Below are 20,095 nucleotides of genomic sequence, written 5' to 3'. Positions count from 1 at the left end.
ACACGGGATTCAGAGTAAAGGCTTAACTTTGTTCCCTGAAAAAGTCATTAGGTCTGAAGTTTATTAAAATAGCTAAATTGTTTTGATTTGTTAACTTTTCCGGACCGTTTTAAGTGGTCTTCAGACTAGGGGATTAAGCCTGTTCCCGAAGGTTTCAAAATCCTAAATAACAAGAAATTTTACTGGTTTTGCAGAAAATCTTGGTTAATAAGAAATTAGAGTAATTAAATCATACGGCTAAGTCTTATTTGGTGCAAATCCCGTAATAGGGGAGAAAGGGGCAGATTTAGTCAGCAAATGAAGCTTTGTCTAATGTTTTTATGTTTCATAAGTAGCATTAGGATATTGGCTGCAACCGTGTAGTTCAAAGCTCGAAAATCCTTGACTTTTTCTAGAGAGGGACAATAAAAAAAAGTGCGACACATTGGCTACAACTATCCCGGTCTGGGTAGATATAGCCATTTTTGGGGTACTGATAGCCACCAGTTTTCTAAACGAAATATTAAATTGGAGATACCAAATATTGTTTCACTTGATACACTGAAGCCCACTAATGCTAAATATGTGACTAAAACTTAAAGGATAAGGCTTTAGCTGACTTTTTTATGCAATTTTTGTAATTGAGTCAAAATTGATGAAAACATCCTGAAAAAATCTATTTCATAAATCGTACATCCAAGTGACAATATTGCTAGGAATATCAATAGTACTTTTTTATCTAACAATTATCCGTGTATTAGTAAAAAATCATTGGTAGCTTAAGCCTGCCACGGCAGAGTGGCTACATCTGCCCCGAGGGCTGTTTCAGTGATTCTCATCTTATATAAAAAAAGGAGATAATTATTATCCAAGTGAAAAATATCTTTTAATTAACTTTGTTAATCCAGAAACAAAGTAGAATTATGACATCTTGATCTGAAACTCAGAAAACAAAATGCTGGGCCAAAAACTGTAACATCAAAATTACAATTTTATACTAATTTTATAAAAATACTCCTAAATTCTAGGATAAAAGGATCATATTTATAAATATTGGATGAGATCATATATTCTGTCACTAGAAGAGGTTGAAAGTTTGGAGTGGTATATCTCAGCTCCTGATGAACATAATTGGATGAGTAAACTATTGTTGAAAAGCTTGGTTCATAAGCTTTTAGAATCTGGTATACTTAATCTGCTATGGATAAACCATGGTCATCCAGAACAATTTATGTCGAAGAAGACACTTTTTGCAACGTCTTTTTTGGCCATCTACTTCTGGGACCAGGAGTGACCCACTTTTGTCGCACAAGGACTATTTGTTACAGGAACTCAAATGGTACAATTTGTGGTAGAAATTTTTTTTTGGACATCTTACTTTTTTTTATTCATCGACTTTTGCAAGAATTTTAACATTTTACACGCATAGAAAAAAAAATGACAGAAATCCTTCTATCTCATTTTCTGGATAAACTAATGAAGATATCGACTTGTAATGTTCTAAGTACTCCCCCATAAGTTGATCCAAGGAATCCAAATATCACATCAATTTCATCCCCACGTCTATCCTTCCCCTCCAGAAACCACTCTTTTAGGATTTCTGGAATTTTTTCCTTGCGTTTAACACTTTAAAATTCTTGCAAAAGTCGATGAATAAAAAAAAAAGTAAGATGTCCAAAAAAAAAAAAAAAATTTCTACCACAAATTGTACCATTTCAGTTCCTCTAACAAATAGTCCTTGTGCGACAAAAGTGGGTCACTCCTGGTCCCAGAAGTAGATGGCCAAAAAAGACGTTGCAAAAAGTGTCTTCTTCGACATAAATGGTTCTGGATGACCATGGTTTATCCATAGCAGATTAAGTATACCAGATTCTAAAAGCTAATGAACCAAGCTTTTCAACAATAGTTCACCCATCCAATTATGTTCATCAGGAGCTGAGATATACCACTCCAAACTTTCGACCTCTTCTAGTGACAGAATATATGATCTCATCTAATATTTCTGAGAATATAGGGCTGTGTTCCCACTTTCATTAAAAAATATTTTGCTCAATGTACATTTTAAGGGAAACGAAAAAAAATCCATTGTCTAATTCTACCCCTGGCTAATTTTACCCCAATCTCCCCTACGATCTTTAAACTTACATTTTTGGACAAATTTTCATTTAGGGATTGAGAGGTAACGTAGTTTAAAAAGACTAAAAAGCTACTATCGTTTTATCTATTTTTTTTCAACATAAAAAAATGTTTATTTTAAGCTCAACAATATTTAAACTATATTTTTTGAAATTTTCTTTTAAAAATATAAAAAAAATTGCTGTTGCGCTTTGATTTTCGGAGGCGTTCGAAATCCAAAAACTAAATATTGCCTGTTAACTGATGAGTTAAACTAATCCTTGACCTAAAGATTTTAGAAAAAACAGAAATTTAATTTTTGGGAGAATTTTATAACAAGAAAAAAACATTTTGTCGTATTTTACATTACGTTTCGATTCGTAGAATAACACTATGCAAAAAATTGACAACTTTTTTCTGTCTCAGAGATCTCACATGGTACGTTTGATAGAGTCGAGTCCCCTGATTAAGAATATGGTTTCGGTTTTGCTCAATCACGTCTCAATTTGTTTTAATTAATAGTTTTATATTTTTTTCTGCTTTACATTACATTATTCATTGTATCTCAGGTTCTAGTGAACAGAACTTAAAAAAAAATATGGGTCCTTTGGAAAGGTCATTAGATGTACTTCAATTTTTATAAAAAACTTTCTAAAACCACTCCTTCAGGGTGTAAATTGGAGTTTCTCTAAAAATGAGCAAAAAAAAATAGTCTTAGAGTGAGTTTGTAAAAAATTATATAAAACAAACTAAACAAAATATTAAAAATCCATTAAAACCAGACGATAGGCACCACTTAGAACTACAATTTTGTTCATCTAATTAGATGGAAATAAATAGAAACAAAAATTTTATTCTTAAAAGGAAAACTAAGAATTTCGTAATAAGGCTTGATTGGGGATGTAAATGAAAATTATATTGATGGTCCTCCGATCGATTTAAAGATGAATCTCAACATTTATGTATGCTTCACGTATACGTTTTAAAAGATATTTTCTGACTTATCTTTAGGGAATTTGCTCTGAAATAGGTATTTCATATTTTTGGAAAATAACAAACACCAACAAATGAGAAATGTTTTTCGATCCATAAGAAACTTAGTAATGGCATTTAAAAATTTTGCCTAGTTCCCGGGTGATCACAAAAAAGGACAAAAAGGATATGGATTTGATTCCAACGAATATGTTTAAATATTTATTTTATCTGTGATACGAAAAAGACGCTTAAAATCATTTGATATTCGATTATTTTGCTTTTGTTTGAAAATAAGAGACATCCGTGAATGAGGTTAAACCTCTAGTCTGAAGAAGGTATAATGTATTCTGGGGAGTATTTTATCGAATTTGCCCCTTTGGAATCAAACGAAATTTGCTGAATTTTAGCTGAGATTTTTTACAATCTCTTGTTTATTTTCCTTCTAAAATTGTTTTAGTGAATACACTCCTAATGACGAGTTTCAAAAGGAAGATTTTCTCTTTTTGAGATAGGTAATTCGTCTTCCAAAAAACATGTTTAAGCTCTAAATGGTAGCAATTAGACAATTTCATAACAAATACAATACATAATGAGGCCGCACTAAACCGAATACTAAAAATAAAATTTTGAACAGTGGGCAAAATAGAACTTCCATTTAATTTAGAAAGAACCTTTTTTATCGAAAATTAAAAGGGTTAGGGAATTCAACATTAAACATAGAGTTTTAACATAAATTTTTCTTCTTGATAATCCTTTCATGTGCATATTCAATTCTTAGAATTTTAATAAGAAAATTACATGTAGGATTATTATAATTTTTATTATTCAATTTCTATATCTGCGTGACTGCGTCTTTGAAACTGAGAAAAATTGTGAATATGAAGTTTTGTGAAGAATTACACATCATTCGTTCAAATTTACAGGAGCACAATTCGAATCTGCTATTTTGTCAATTGGATTTACTTAGAATTTTTTTGCCTTAATTAGCGACAAAAGATAATTATCGTGAAATAATAATTTCCAATAAGAATCTTTAATTCTACCATCTGAAAACTGACACCAAATGAATGTGTTGTGCTTCGATAATTTCGATTGAGAGATATCACTGTTGTTGGTTCATTTAGGGGAAAGCGCGCTACATTCGGACGACTGAAGCTTCCGACAGTTCATTTTTTTCTATGATCTTATAATGAATTTAACCAATGACATTTTATTATAGGAAATTTGAGACACGACTGGCTGTTAAAATATTAATTATAATGGGTCAAATGAATTAAGAACATATAGCAAAACAATATTAGTTGTTCGAAGCTTGAGTCCTCTGAAGGTAGTGCAGTTTCTCCTATTTTTTAGGGTCTAGAGTCTAACGATTAGAGATACCACCTTCATGTTTTCGGGAAGTATTTTATTTCATAGACATGCTTTATTTCTCTCCTTTAAAGGCTTATGCTTTCTCAAACCAAACTCGGTTTTTAATATATCGTTGTTGTTGGTAGCATTGATTGTTTATTTATTAATTTTTCCATTTTTTTCATTTCGAATTTAATTCGAAATGGTGTAGCTGCGACTGCGATTACAACTTTAAAAATATTTTTTTAAATATTGGTTCTTCTTTTATAAGTTTTTTTTAATTAAAAACTATACTGTAATAAATATAACGCTTAATAATTTAAACATAACTATAACACAAAACTTCATAGTTGCAGATTAAGATGTGATTAAAAAACAAAAAAAAAATCTTATTCTTAAAAGCAATCCTATTGTTTTAAAGAACTAGATTAAAAACCAGTGACATAAAAACATTGAAAAGAACAACTTAATAAAACATAAAACTATAAATAACACTAAATTAGTCCATAACGTAATTTTGTTCGGTTAATTAATAATGTGAATGTTTACAGCAATGAATTTAATCCAAATTAACTATAATTTAATGAAATGTATTGGAAAATAGTCATTTTGGTCGATTGCCAAAATTTATTATAAATTTATTATAAAACTCCAGTTTGAGTTTTAAATTATTTAATGTGATGTTTGAGCTTTTCTTTACTTCTTTTGAATTTCTTTTTGTATGTATATTGGCTCTTAGAAATGGGGTAACAGTGCCAAATTTCGGCATAGTTGCGTGCAAGCGACAAAGTCTCAAGTTTGAATTGTAATATTTTTTAATACAAATTGAATTTTTTATTCTTTCTTCTTAAGGAGTGTTTCTTGGAACCTCATAGGCAGTTTATCGTCTTCATTTTCACTCAAATCATTTTTATTCCATTTTTAAATGAATAAAAATGTAGACACAGCTTTGCTGGCCTATTTCGGCCACCTTCATTCTTATGTATAGTCCTAGATGTATTTATGTATGGTCCTAGATGTATCTTATGTGTACTATGGGCATGAAACAATAAATATTATTATTATTATTATAGTTTCTTGTCTTCCCAGAATTTTTCCAGTGTCTTTTTCACATTATCTCATTTGTCGAAACGACATTTTTGTTATTTTTTGCATTGTATGATCTCTAGAGTATGCAAAAACTAAAAATTCTTCGAAATTCGAGGAACAAAAAAAGTGGCCGGAATTGCAAGCCGGTCGGAATTTGGCACACTTACCCCAATATATTTTTGTTTTGAAAATATTGCAATAATAATTTCATGAATATTTTGGTTGTTTTTAAATTCTCTAAATTTGATTAATAGTTGGTTTTGCGAAACTTTATAGAGCAATATTTAATTTGATATTGAACCCGAGCCAAAATGTTCTCAATTTGGTCTTAAAGCTGTAGAGATCATTTCAAGATTTTATTCAATTTTGATTTGAAAAACAGAGTTTTTATCACTCTATCCATCATTTTATTATTCCAAATGTGGACAGCTTTTTGTATCCTTTTGTCAGACATTCCTCTTGAGATCCCCATTACTGGTATCCTTCGGTATATCTTCACAAGCAAATAATATATGTGTATGTATGTATATAGTATGTCTGTTATTCTCTCAATATTCATTCACTTTTGATTTATCTGATGGATCTTCAATATGACTGAATTAGCATAAATTTCCAAGGAGTTTTGCATCTCAATTCATGAGAAAGAATACCAGAAAAAAGTGACTTTTCTTTTGTATTTGTGTCGTCTCCTTTTTATTGTGCTGTAAATGAAATCACATATTCAGCTGAGAAAGGAATTCTAATAAGATATTCAGTTGATCTGAAATGCAATGTGTCTTGTCTTGATTAATTTTCACGTGAAGGCGGAATCTCCGGTCGATTTCTTGTGAATTATTTCTTCTCACGTCACGAGGAAATGGATGGTTTTAAGAGCTTTACTTCGTTCATTTCCTCCTCAAGCTTTGGTGCCAATTGAACATTGATCATTTGCTATTTGAGAATTTTCATTTTTCTTTCTTCTATTATGTCTTTATTGGGAGAGGAAGTTGCTGTGTATATATTTGGTAAAATTTTAGATGAGAACACTGTTGAGTAGGTAATGTTTATTTGGGGGAGTTTTACGAGTTGCAAATGCTAGAATTCCATGTTGGTTCTTTTAATTAGAGCTTAGTGAGATTAAACTGAGACTGGGGAGTTGGATTAAAAGTTTCTTCCAAACAATATGATAAATTTATATAATCGTCTGAATCCCATTTATCTTCCCAGGTTATCTAAATATTCTCAAGTGTAATACTTTTGTCTCATACCACAAATTTATAGTCTTATTGTGACCTAATAAAGTTCTAAACATGATTTTTTTTTAAAACAAGGACTTACAACATCTCTTACATATCTTTGGTAGATTTTTTTGCTTCGAGGGAATTTCTGTTTGACGAAATTCTTGTTTTTTCTTTATAACTTTATATAAGAAAGAAATTAAATTGTTTGTAATTGTTTACAATGTATTCACTTATACGTTCTAATTTTTCAACGAATGAAAAAAAAAGTCAGAAGAAGTGTCTGTTGTAAGAAAGTACTCATAGAATTTAATTAAAAAGTCTTAGAGTTGTTTCTTTTTCTAGCTGTTGTTATTTGAAGTCTTGGGTCAATTATATGCGATTTGAGAATATAAGGACTAAGTGGAAGAGTGAGAGAGAAAATACTAGAACTTAATGAAAATATTTTTATTGGATTCATCAAGATTCTCTGTGATGTGACATACATGTTGTAGATTTTGTTTGTTTGTACTCCAGAGGAAAAATCTTTCTATCTTGCCTTCCCAGAGTTATACTCTGTGTGTCAATCACCTTAAGCATCCAACTACTCAATGCCTTGGTGTGTAAATTTCCTCAGCGTGGGGTCTCAATGGGTTGGGATCATCACATGCATTTATCCAATTTAAAAATATTGAGTTATATTTTATAAATATAAATAGAGGATAACTGGGAGAATCCAAAGAGAGTGAGAAGATGCCTTGAAATAAAATTTAAAAAAAAGAGCAGAAAGTGGTATTTGTGTATTCGGGGAATCACGGATTTTCATTCATTCACGCACAAAACCTCAAAATGAGTGTCTTTAATTGACACGTATAGGTAAATAAAAGATATTCTGGGAATGGTTCTTAACAAGGTATTTTAAAAATGTACGAGTAAAGACTTATATCGTGTGGTTTCTGTTTTTGCTATTATTTTTATTGTAATATGGGAACTGTTCCAAATTTCGGACATATTGCATTTGTGTAAGCCCCAAATTTCCAATTTTGAAATGTAATATTATTAATACAAATTGAAATTTTTTGTTGATTTTATATGGAACAATTTGTCATATAGAAAGACCATTGTGTGTGTAATATCGGACACTAAGTTTTTCGTAGTCCCTTGTCTTTCTTGGACTCTTTCAAGGATTTCCTATAGTATTTCATTTGTAAAGGCAATGCTTTTCTGTTTTGTTGTGGACTTTTGAGAAATAGAAACAAATGTCCGAAGATACAAGCTGTCCGAAATTTAGCACAGTCCCTGTATTACGTTTGATAGTAGAATAAAAAGCTATATTTCTTGTTAGGGATTTCTTCTGTCTAGTAAATTGAATTATTTGATATATAAAATAATAATATATAAATATGTACTAATAGAGAGAAAAACTCCCTGACATACAGTTTTAGCTAAAGCTTTCGGTGTGGTTTTAGCGAATTAGTCTTGTTTCCGAAAGTTTCTAATTCTCTAGTGTCAAAGAACCGTGTTTAATTACCTATTGGTAGCCTTTCTGTACCATTTGGGATATAAATTGTGAACATATATCCTTTTAGGTAAAGTAGATTAATGAAACAATGTCATATTAATTGGATGTAGGATAAGTGTGCCAAATTTCGGAATAGTTGAAGGCAAGCGCCAAAGTCTCAAGTTTGAAATGCAATATTTTTAATATAAATTGAATTTTTTACTCCTTTTTCTTTAAGGAGTGTTGCTTGGAACCTTGTAGACAGTTTATCGTCTTCATTTTCTCTAAAATCATTCTGCTGAGGCAACCGACGATATATTTTAGAATGAATAAAAATGTAGACGTAGTTTGGTGGCCTATTTCGACCACTTTCATTCTCATAGTTCTTTGCCCTTCGGGAATTTTTTCAATGTCTTTTTCACATCATCTCGTTTGTCGAAGCTACATTTTTTGTTTTTTTTTTTTTTGCATTGTATAATCTCTAGTTTCTAAAAAAAAACAAAAACTAAAAATTCATAGAAATTCGAGGAACAAAAAAGGTGGCCGGAATTGCATGCTGGCGGGAATATGGTACACTTACCCTAATAAGATAGGTTTAATAAATTTTAACTACACAATTTCTAAATAGTAATTATTAATTAAAAAAAAACATTGTAATATCCAAAGTAATGATGTCGTGAGATTGTTCCATCCTCATTTACGGTATAATACGGCGTTGTACTTTAATTTTTAGTTTCAATGGGAGTTAATTCACACAGTTATGTAATATCTAAAAATCGAGATGTTATATTGGTCTTTTTTTCAAAAAACATTGTTGCATTTCAATTTTGGATATTATAATAATTTCCTTGAAGATATATTGCCCAAGTAGCACAATATTGCTTGTATTGCCAAAGTACCTTGGTTCTTTTGCTTAACAAATTGTCGAGTTGTATATTTGAAAATTATTATGATTAAATATTGCGATCATGAATAAGAGGGTCAAGGTGTATTAATTTCCTTCCTCAAACTTGGCATTTTTCCATGTGAGGCACTTTTTCTTTCTGCTACTCCACCAAACCTCATGGGGTTTCCTGTCCATCCTCCCAAAAGAAAAAAATAAATAAAATCTACACTTGCAGAGTTCTTGAAACAATTAAAGGTAAACCTCTGGCAGTATGACTGTTTAAAAGTAAATTTTGAATTATACAACTTCCATTTCAGTAAATTAATACAATTTATTACAAAATCCATTAGAGCACCATTCTCACGAGGGATTATCCTTCACAGTTGAGAGTGAGTGGTGTATGTAGAAATATAAAATTAAATACACATTTTATTACACAGTGGAGTGAACACAGACATTTTGGTGTCACCCAGCATGAGATTCACTGGGTTTTATTCCTGAAATGAGACACTACTTGTGAAGTATATAAATATATATCTGTATATATTTATATAGGAGAAGGGAAAGAAAAAAATAATATAAAGAGAAAAATTTCTCCATGGGGAGTGAACGACTGGATCATTGGCACTTGCTTCTTTTTTTATTATTGTATATTTTTTTCTTATGCTCTCCTATTGGGCATATAAAAGAGAATCTCAAGAAGTGAATGAATTGTGTGTTTGACTGTGTGTAAAATGAGTTTCTGTAACGGTAATCAGTGAGAAGATTAACTAGTTCTTTTGGTGTCTCTGGAAAATCGATTAAGAAATATGCTGCCTGGTTTTTTTTCCTTCAATTGCACTTGTCTTCGAGATTTTTCTTCAATCATCCATGGAAATTTCTTCAATTATTTCCTATTAAATGTGCATGACATGTTTTTTTTGTTGTTGTTATTGTGGGAAAGCTGTGGAGAGCATTTTTTCTGTATGGTATATTTGCACTTTACAATATAACATCAAGAAAAGTGTCAACAATGAAAATTTCACAAAATGATTTCTATTTAATGTTTCAGCACCACAAGAGAGCTTTTTTTCTTCTCTTATTATTATATGCTCACTGTGGCTTTTTTTTTGCACAATCACTCTCTGAAAAGACATTTCAGAATTTTTCCTCAATGGAGCAATTCTCATTGCAATGTGCTGAAATGGTTTTCTCTTCTCTTCTTAATTCATTTCTCATGTGGTTTTGCTATTGTGCAACACTTTTGTCAGTGAAGTGAAATGTAAAAACCACGAAAAAAGTGTGGATTTGCTCCCGAGAATGGGTTTTACATATGGAAATACATATATAATAAAAAAAAATCCAGCAAAGTTGATTGAATTTTTCACAAGAATTATGTATTTGCCGAGAAAACAAACACAGACAATTCCATGAATTTGCAATGTTTTGAATATGAGAGAATACAATTATTTTGAAATTTACATATATATTTTTTTTAAATGTGTGCGGTCTGTGGTAAATTTGTAAAATTGTTACAAAAGTAATACACAGTATATTTAAAAGAGAATATGATCTATTTTAGAATACAATCTTCATTATTTGCGTAGAGGAGGAGAGCAATAAAATTCCAAGGAGAATTACTTTTAATGTTTAATGGTACACGGTTAGGAATTGTGTGGTGAAAGGTGTATGAAAATCGATTTATATTTGATTGCAAATAAGTTGAGGGCATTAGATTGTTTTGTGGGGAAACTTTAAAAGTAACTCCCAAAGTTGGTTCAGATTGAATTATTGCTTCAGATGAAACTTAAAGCGTAAGATCGTGTAGTTTTTTTGGCAGCCTTTTTTCCATATTATTTCTTCAACTTCACAGAGAGAAAAAAAGGGAGTGCGATTAACTTTTTTTTCCTCGTAACATTAACACTTTTTAGGTGTAAAAATATATCAACATTTTTTAGTGTTAATTTTACATCATTTTAAGTGTAAAATTAACATGAAAAAGAGTAATTTTAACCCATAATACACCTAAAAAGCATAATATTTACACTGATTTCGGGTCAATTGTGCAAGGTAAAATTAACGTTTCCTGAATGTTATTTTAACTTTTTCAGATTTCTCTCAGTGTTCACAGGGAAGCAATATATTATTTGTCGAATTTTATGAAGTTTTCGGAGAAAGATTTTAACGATTTTTGGTTGTTAATTATGGGACCTTGAAGCCAAACGGTTAGAGATACTAACTTTGAGTCGTTAAGAGACCCCCCTCATGATTTTAACTAATTTTTACATACAAATATGTATGTGAATTTATCTGCATTCGGTACAATAATGTAGGGGGATAACTATATATTAGATTTTTGTTTAAGTAATTTCCTCAGAGCATTGTGAGCTGAATCCGAGATCAATTTATGTGGTTGCTTCAAATAGCTCTGTATAAAAAAGTCAACTTGTCATGGGGGTGGTTCCCACTTTTACTAATGCGAGGGTCAAGAAGAAAAGAGAGAAAAGCTCCCCGTGTATTACCTTTTCACATGCTTTTTGGTGCAATTACATTGGTTCATAAGTTAAAAAAAAACCATTCCGAATAAAAAAATGCTTAAGAAAAATAAATTTTAGAATATTTCAGAATGAGTAACAAGCATGCGGACAAATAAAAAAGTAAATCCGAGAGAGATGCATCATTTACGGGTACATTACCGTTTCATTACCGATTAAGTCCGAAGTATACAGGTTGGAAATTTCATGATTAAAAAAAATCCAAATTAAGCAAATCGGTTCAAAAATAGGCCCTCCAAAGTAGTTAAACTTTGACTTTCGAAAATTCGATATTCAAATATTTTTCGATCAGGTATCTAAGGACAAAATATTCACCTTAAAGTACCTCCAAAACATATTCAAAAATAAAAGAAATTCTAGGGGCCGTTTTCGGAATGAGCCCAAAAAACTTGATTGTGCATGGGAAGGAGGGGTGGGGGAAGGAAAAAAGACTGTCCTGTCCTAGATAATGTTGACTGATGAGGGGGGTCGTCGAAGATAGAAGCTCAATATCTCTTATCGTTTGGCCACTTGTCGTGCCTGAAGTTGAAAAAAGGGGATTACATAACTGCTCTCTCTATTTGAGTTTGAGCAGTAAAATGCCAAAATCTTTGTTGGTCTTGTCGGCTAACCTCTTTTTGACCAACGGGGTGATTATTTTGTTAGACAAGTCGATTAATAGGTGTGATTAGAAGGAATCACACCTAATATTTTTCTTGATTTGACAAATTTTTGTATCTCTTTGACAACTACCGACCTCTTTTTGTCTACCGTTAACAAAAGGAGACAATATCGCACTCTAATTGCTAAACAAGTTGGTTGACTTTAAAAAATGACACCATGGGTTAATCAAGTTTTGATTCCTTTTGACAATTTTCGACCTCTTTAGATTCTCTCTGTATGTTATTCTTGAACAACACGTTTTTTTCAATTCTCTTCATTATCTCATTTGGCAATTAGCTTACTTCTATAGGTTTAAGATTATTTCTAGGTCCACACTAACCTTAAAATTAAAGATATATATTTCGTGCAGCAGAATCTTTTAATCTAAAATTTTAAAATTTTTGATCAATAATTTAGCTACAATAGAAAAAAAATTATGTGTGTTCATTGAAAGAATCAAATCCTAATCTCAAACGTAAAATATCCCGTAGGGGAATTCTGTAATTTTCATGGCATTGTCACGCGTAAGTTTGAAACGTGACAATGCCAATCGAGCTTTTTTTCGTCATATTATATGAGTTCGAAAATGCAATTTATTGATTTTTTAATGAAATATCTTTACTTGATGATTTAATGAAAATACAGTACGTCTTGGTTGATTTGTATAACAAAATTCATTGTCATTTGAATTGCCAGAAATCTCAAATATGTGACTTCTGACAATGTCACGTGAGGTGAAATGGCAATGTCACGGCTACAGAATCGCATTTTCGAAAAAGTTCTCCTAAGCTTTGAACTTCCCCCTGGTGCCCTGTCCCTTATAAGAGTTTCCGGAGTATTTGTCACATTTTTAAGTTTAGATCATATAACCTCAAATTCCAGTCTAACCTTTTCGTTAGGTAAGAGAATCAGGTTTAATATCTCCCAGAACTTTCTAAATGTTACAAGTTTTTTTTTCAACAAAATTTCTATAATTTCTAACAGTGCAATATTTTATGTGAGAATTTTCTGAAAATATTCATCATCTTATGGTTTATTCGCCATACTTAGAGTCTCGCAAAGTATGGATTAACTGTGATTTCCATGGGAAAGTCTATTCAATTGACTCTTAGGACAAAATATTTTGGAAATGTTAAGAGCTTTCGATGTTTTTCTTAGACATTCTGTAGGGTTTTCCTCTCTTGGATTTTCAAGATTCAGCTTGCATTTGAACTCAACGTCGTGTTTTTTGTTGCAAAGAAAGAACTTGATTGAATTTCATGGTGAATGGATGCGACAAAATGGATGAGACAAAATTTTCGTGTTGTATATTAAGATCATTAAGATGAAATCGTATAAACGACAAATTGACTTCTTTTTATTGACACTCTTTTCCGTGCAAAATCTCTCTTCAATTTTTTTTTTTTTACAAAATTGCACTTTCTGTTTGACTCATAAGTGAACAAAATTGATTTGATCTTGCAGTAAAGGATAATTTCTTTGATTCTTTTTATTGTCAGAAATAAATTGGTTGCTTTTGGCGAGAAAGGAGAAAAAAAGTCTGTGATTTCTTTGTGTGGACGTGGTTTCTGAGTTCTTTGGCATTGAGAAGGGTGTGGTATATTTCAAATCAGGGGGTTTTTCTTTGGGGAACAAAGACCGGTGAAGGAGCTTGAAATAAATAAAAGGCGAATGTGGTGTAATAAATGTCATCCATTTTCATTGAGTATGGAAGGAAGAAGGGAGTGTGAGCTTTTTTTTTCTCTATACTTCTCTATATAACTTAGTTTTGCAAGAAGTTAAGGGGGTGAGCAATGTGGTGACTTTTTCGGACATATCAATGTCAGGGTATTTTTGGGGGTAAGCTGGTTAGGTTCATTCTATATAGGAATGGGTTGTATTTCAATGTGTATAGGGTTAGTGTTAGGACTTGTTGTTGCCTAAGACACCCCTTTTATGAGAGGCCTGAAAGAGGGAAAATTCCTTCAATACTTCAGTATATGTATCTGCTCTTTGTCAAATACGTAGATTGGAAGAGGTATCCAAAGAGATGAAAATGTGAAATATTCTGTGTGGGAAAACTCTCTCTTTTAGTGATATGTGTAGAAAAGCAAAAGAAAATTAGCCAAATGCTCGATATGAATTGAATTGGTTTGTAAATATTCCCAAAACTTTCCCAAAGCGGTATATAAAAGAAAACTTTTGAATTTGAGTTAATTAGATTGGTTTGAAACTTTTAATTGAATACATTTCAAACAAATCAAATATTATTCAAAACGACTGAGAAATACGACCTTTCAATTTGAATAGAATAAATGCAAGAAAACAGAATCTTCTTAACCGGTCGCCGTTACAGGAGGGAAAGGGCTCCGAAAACTCCAAGTTAATATCCATAACCGTTTGGCCCATAAGTCTTTAAGTATCTAATTTCTATTTGTCAAATATCAAAACGTCAATTGGACACTTTGAGGATGCATTTCCGAAATATTATAGTGCTCTAAAATAAAAACAATATATTGCTTTCTCTTTTAAGTTTGAGCAAGGAAAATTTCATCGGTTTCTCCTATATCGACATAGTTAGAAAAGATATACGAAATTTCACATTATTTCCATAATTACCCTATCTAAGGACTTTTTTTTCTTCGTGTTCCCTTCTCGTCGTTCAACGATGGAATTTGATACTGTCACTGGGGGATTAAATTGAGAAAATAAAGTTCTTTTCAGATGAATGATGTTACTTTCCCTCGTCCAATTAGATTTTTTTTTATAATAGCGTTGGGAAAATTATATCTTTTCTAGGAAAATATTGAAGAAAAAATCTGTATGAGCTTTCTCAAGCTTTTGAAATACTTATTCGAAATTCCATTGCGATGAGATGAGATAGAAATGCAATATTTTAGGATTTTCCTTGATAAATAGATTTTCTTCACAATTTTATCGGTTGGACTATAAATAGAACATCGTAATAAATTGGCAGAAAATTATAGAATAATCTTTCATGTGGAATGTCTGTCTCTCACTGTCAGTTGAAAAACATTTCTAATAATTGTTTTAGTTAATAATCTTTTTCTTTTTATATGTGTAGAGCGTATGGCCCATTCGACAATTGTTAACCCAGTCGACGGCCAAACCCACCAATCCCAATCCTTCATTCCTATGACACACCCCACCCAACATCCCTAGGCGGGTGCTGAAGGTTGCTGGGGCTTTTGTTCATGTCAGCTGTCCCTGCACTTCAGTGAGTGAGCATCAGTCGCCGTGGACGGTTCACTCCAAGGAAGTTGAAAGATGGGTGGCACCTTCAGTTCCCCATTTTCCCTTAATAAGTTTATATTACTTCAGTGAGCCCCATCAGGGCTTACATATGTTTTATTGAATTATTTGGAATTTCCATTACCCTGACTGCACTGTCTAGAAATAATCGTTTTTTTTCTTGTTTTTAGAAATATCCAGGAATATTTGATTATTGCATGTTCTTGTTCTTATCCATTTTTCTGCTCCTAGATATTGCTTTATTAATTGATAAGAATCTTATTTTGAAATAGACTTTTTTTTCTACATGACAATGGATGTAAAGAAAGGACAAGTATTATTAAATTTATATTCTGTTATTTTTTCACGATCTTCTTCCTTCATTGCCATTATTTTCAGTAGAATGCGCTCATTTTCTCTTTCTTCGTCTTGTGTAACATTATAACTAATCGGAAACAAAGGCCCAAATTTGATGTGGTAATTTGAGTCAAAAGAAGACAAAATCAAGGATTTATTTTACTATCTCAATGTTTTGTGTTGAGTTTCATAGTATTTTGATTATGGTAATATGGCAAATTGTGGCTATGAGTCCAAAAGGGTCATGAAAAAAAAATTAATTATTCAACAGAAGAGTTGTTAAAATTGTGAAATAAGAGAGGTTTAATTAATTATCGCGATAATGCTTGCAATGAGAGCCTTGCTATATCTTCAGTTTCCTCTCTGTATAGATCTAATGTTATATACGTATGTATTCTTTGTAAAATGGTGTGCAATAATTATGTACAATAATTGCTAACAATATGATGTAATGATATTTAAGCGAGAGATGGATGAGCAATTTTCATTGAAGAATTGTGCAAAGTAACGTAAAATTGAGCAAATATGTTTGTTGCTTCTTATTAAGTTTACCTTCTTTTTTTCGAGGAAAACATAAACACAGACTGATGAATTTGAAGCATAAATTTATAATAAGCTTAAGTATAAGTGATATATATTAATTTACAGGAAAATGGGCTAATGATTGAAGCTTTGAAAGGTGGATAGAATGGGAATTTTCAAATATTGCTGAAGTTTGTTATATTAGATAAATTTGCTTCATTTTCCATACCCAGCGTTCCTTCGCGAAATCTAGAGAATCTGGCGACGGTGATTGTTTCGATAATGATCAGAGTTGTTTATATATTTGTAGCAGTAGATTAAAGATCAATTTAAAAAAAAAATACCTTGAACTCTTTTAAGATTATAAATCGCCTTGCTGACAGACAAAAATCAATAAATTATTTTAGATTTTTTATATGAAATTTGTCGTTTAGTGTGATTATGCTTATCAATTTGTTGCAGCAATATACAAAGTTTGTATGTTTGGACAGATTTCATCACAAAATTTGATAAAGTACGACTCAGTGGCTCACATTCTATTGCCTATGGCAGGAAATAATATTGCTCATTCAGTATTACAGAGGAAAATGTCTATTTTGCTTTCAAAGAATTTTAAGTTGACAACTTTTCATAATTGGTTAACTTCCTTAAATGTTTGAAAAGAGATTTTTATTTAGATAATTTAATAGATAAATAATAATTAATTACTAAGAATATTGCAGAGATATAAGAATCAAATATACTGACTATTGGAGTCACACTGTAATTAAAAACAAAAAAAAATGTACAAATTTACTTTTAAGAGTAAAAAAATGGTGTACATTGTACATGTCTGCCCCGGGATATGTATCAATCGACCACGGTTACTTGATGAAAAGTAAAATATGCAAAGTTACAAAATTCGCTATTTTATGGGAAACTGAGTCATTTTCCAGCATTCTGGTTAGTCTCATATGGGCCGGTTTTTTTGCAAGGGTCAAATATTTTCCTAAAATTTAAATATGCTGTTATAAAATAAAATTATATGTACACCATATGTAAAAATTTGCAATTGGAAAAATAAGGAAATTACAGCTATTTGTACACTATCAAGAGATAAGAAAATAAAATTTTAATATTTGTCTTCTCAATTTAAATACAAAAAGCTAGCAAAAACCTCACGTTTTTATTTAGTTCGATGATATTTGAGCGTTTTACTTGTATTCTGCACCTATTCCTTAATATAAGGACACCGTTCTCACTCATGAAAAAAACTGATATTTTTTTTTTACTTTTTAATTCTTAAGATTTATTATTTTGAACACTTTCATATCGAAGAGGCACTAACAGCTGAATGTTGAAACGAAGAATAACTTCAGTTGAACCTCAGATTAGCGTTAATCTAGAGTTAAAATTAAGCTAGGTTTAAATATTTTTTCGTATGCAGAAACGTGGAATAGTGTTTTGGCGTAAGCTGTTTTTGTCATACGGCAACCCCATATTTTGGCTTTTCTGGCATGCCAGAAAATGTCAATTCGTCAATGTTTTCGTTCGATTTAGCAAGATTCCACGGCTTTTTCTCGTTATTTGGTAATCTTGAACCACCAGACTTGCTAAAAATTCTCTAAAATAAAATAGAAATCAATATTGTGGATGTGAAAGAATGTGCATGTTTTCTGGGTGCAAAGAAGCGCGACTCCCGCGACTTCTATTTTAGTGGCAACTCATTGAAGTTGCATATGGTGGATGTTTCTTTTTATTTCAGGCAAAATTGGCTTTTTAAGAAGCTGTAAATAGAGTGAAAGTCTTATTTCTTTTCATTAAATCCACTAAAGTGCAGATTATATCAATTTGGTATCATTTAACAGTATTTTCGGGAAGAATTTACCGATAGACGTGGACAGATTTATTCCATCTTTAAGCCAAAAATTATACCTCCGAAATCGGGGGTCTAATTTTTGGCTTAAACGTTAATCCACTGTTTAAATTTATTCTATTTCTCGTTCAAACATTAGAAAACGGTGGATCATCCTAGAATTATCTTTGTACTTCGATTCAACATTCAGCTGTAAAGTAGCAAAAAAATGTTTGTGATTCTTACAATCTGTTTGTTTAATGTGTGAACAAGGTCAAAAAATGATTCTACAAGGATTAATTCTGACTAAATTTTGCAAATGAATTTAAGATTTTTATGGAAGACATTATTATTTAAAATTAAATGGAAATCTACAGTGAGTGTCAATAGTTTGTTGCATGATGCATGTTTGAGAAGACAAGTGAAAAAATGATAGAAAAAATTACTTTTTCAAATTTTTCTTTTTGCAGATGAGTTCCCTGTATGTAATCCGTAGATATTATTTATAATTTTCAAAAAGATTAATTTTATTTCATATCAAAAATAATTAATTTCTAAAACTTGGTCATTTTTGAAAAATCAAAATTTTGTTGCCTCATTTAAAAAACTAATTTAAAATGGTCAAAACATGCAACCAACTTAATGTAAACCGGTCACATTTTGAGTTTATGTCATTTGAGAGGCAAATGGTGGGTTTGTACACTTTTGAAGTTGTCAATGGTAAATATATGTATATAAAAGTGATTATGGATAACAAGAAATAATCATAATAAATAATAATAATAAATAGTTGGTTGCATGTTTTGACCATTTTGAATTAGTTTTTTAAATGGGGCAACAAACTTTTGATTTCTCAAAAATGACCAACTTTTGGAAAACAATTATTTTTGATATGAAACAAAATTAATTATTTTTCTTGAAAAATATAAATAATATCTACGGATTACAGGGAATTCACATGCAAAAAGAAAAAATTGAAAAGTAATTTTTTCTATCATTTTTTTCACTTGTTTTCTCAAACAAGCATTAGGCAAAAAACTATTGACACCCACTGTATATATCGACGGCTCAGAATAGGTATCGAAAAAATCTAATTTTAACAAATTTTATTTTATTTTTTATTTTTTTACCAGTGAGACAATGCTCATTACTTGGGGCTACTAATGAAGAACTACGCATTATAAGCTACCAAGATTGAGTAAAATAGTTATTAGAACTTGTTACCAATTACTTTCGATTGATTTTGCATTATTATTAATCAAAAAACGGTCATAATAGTTCAAACAACATGAGGCAGTGATATCATCGTAATACGACTACGTTATGTTGATTACGTTACGTTAATTATGGGAAAAATATGAAGTGTTCGAAGCAAGAGTGTGTGCGAAGCCTGAAATCTTTCCCTTATAGATTTTTGTTTACACTTATTTTGTTATTGCAAGCACATCAAATTGGTTTAAATACTCTCCAAATCAAATATCGCTGCTTAGACACAAAAAAGTTTTAAAGTAGTACAAAGTTAGGTTAAAAAACTACCTTGTTGGCTCTGTAGCATTAAATGATGTACAAATTTGACCAAGTGTCTCAATAATATTTGCAAATTGTCAAGAGAGAATAGTGTCAATATGTTGTTGTACCGCAATAATGATGTCTTATCTTTTATCTACATCCTGTTTATCTCTGTTGCGAACATTGACGCTGATGACGGCACTAAATGTCCTTCGCACGAGATAATTTTCATGTTTTCCCTCATCTATCTATCTCATTCTCTCACAATGTTTGAATACCCAAATATGTGTGGGGTTTGTCTTATATATTGAGAGCAATATTCTCAATATTAACTACCATTATGTGTATATATATACAACATGTTACGGGTGCGAT

At 31.0% G+C, this 20,095-nt stretch overlaps 1 protein-coding gene across 1 annotated transcript in view; it reads left to right on the top strand.

Moving 5' to 3' along the window:
* The window catches only part of LOC129806882 (ubiquitin-like protein 3), a 67,526-nt gene that overhangs the window by 1,776 nt on the left and 45,655 nt on the right, over positions 1-20,095 (top strand). The window lies entirely within an intron of this gene.

Source organism: Phlebotomus papatasi, chromosome 3, assembly GCF_024763615.1.
Source record: "Phlebotomus papatasi isolate M1 chromosome 3, Ppap_2.1, whole genome shotgun sequence".
Classification (NCBI taxonomy): domain Eukaryota; kingdom Metazoa; phylum Arthropoda; class Insecta; order Diptera; family Psychodidae; genus Phlebotomus; species Phlebotomus papatasi.
Note: the sequence above shows the minus strand (reverse complement) of the source record. Positions and strands in the feature narration are given on the sequence as shown.